Consider the following 1,541-nt stretch of genomic DNA (forward strand, 5'->3'; position numbering starts at 1 on the left):
GCTCTCACTCCTTCCTCCCTCTGCTCTTACTCCTTCCTCCCTCTGCTCTTCCTCCTTCCTCCCTCTGCTCTTACTCCTTCCTCCCTCTGCTCTTCCTCCTTCCTCCCTCTGCTCTGTGTACCGTAGTATAGATTAATGCCATATTACATAGCAGTGGTGTGCAGTATTGTTGCTAAGCGTAAGTATGTTTGTTTTATCGTATTATATTATCAGAGCGGACACGAAGCTGTGAAAATCAATCTGTCAATAAACCGAACAGCTTCCCGTCTGATCAAACTGCTTATTGAACAAAAACGCTCAGATAAGAATGAGTCTGCAGAGTTGATCAGGACAGAAGAGAAGATGTTTCAGTCCCAACGAGACACAAAGAAATGAAGAAGGAAAACAGATGGAGGATAAAAAAAAAGCTTTAAATGAATAATGATTTTCCTCATTTGGTTGTCATGGAAACAACATCTCTTTCAAAGTGTGTGAGGCAGATTCTCTCTCTCTCTGTGAGGGAGGAGTGTGGAACTCTCATTAATGTAGCTTATTTGATCTTATTCTTAACGTTTTTGTGCTCAATAAAGGGGTTTTGGGGTATTTTTTTGTTGTTGTTTGGCCAAGAAGCTAAGGGAGCTAACAAGGAAGCACAGCTCAGGATACTGCGGAGAAGGCCTGCAGCCTGGCAGTGGGGTGGGGGAGGGAGGCCTGGAGGGTGGGGGGGGGGGCTTGCAGTGGTCGGCCACAGTAACGGGAAATCTGCCGCAGGGATGATCGGGGCAACGGGGCTGGGATCATCATTCTTGCTCTTGGCGTAGAAGATGCGGACCACGTGGTAGAGAACGGGATCGTCAAACCAGCAGGGGGGGGGGGGGGGGGCAGGTGAGGTCCAGAGGGGAAGGGAGGGTCAGGAAGGGACAGGTGGGGTGAGGGAGGTGAGGAAAGAGATGAGATTCACCTGCCTTACATTCCAGCACATAGACAGGCCGAGCATGTATATCACCAACGATACGCTGCTGCTGAAACCACGGCAACCAACGTGGTGACATTTAGAGATGGAGGGTCATGGGGGAGGGGTCAAACAGAGGTAGTGGTGCAGCAGCGTCTGAGGCCGGCGTGGAGAAGTGTTTTTTTTAAGCATTTAAGCAAAAGAGCACGTTTAGCGTTAGGAATTACGTAATCATGACGTGTTAGAATTGTAGTTTGTGTGTTATGAAATATTATGAGTTATTATATTAATTAGTATGCTAGATTAAGAACTGTTATATTAATCAAACGCATGTATATGTCATAATTACTGTACCCATGAAATGTAGCATGTAATGTTAATGTGACGGACTTCTTCCATATTTTCTCCCGAATGAAGGTAAAGTTTTTTCTCCTGTGAGGCGTTTAGTAGGAGAGGATGCAGGATGAATTACATTTTGGATGAGAGAGACGATATTATGCATACTATGTTATGTTTACATGAATTACAGAATATCCTCCATGGGGCTTTAATTTTGAAATTTCAGGATGGGGTGCAGGGGGAGGGGAGTGGGGACATAGTTTACAACTGC

This window comes from Gasterosteus aculeatus, chromosome 13 (genome assembly GCF_964276395.1).
Source record: "Gasterosteus aculeatus chromosome 13, fGasAcu3.hap1.1, whole genome shotgun sequence".
Taxonomy (NCBI): domain Eukaryota; kingdom Metazoa; phylum Chordata; class Actinopteri; order Perciformes; family Gasterosteidae; genus Gasterosteus; species Gasterosteus aculeatus.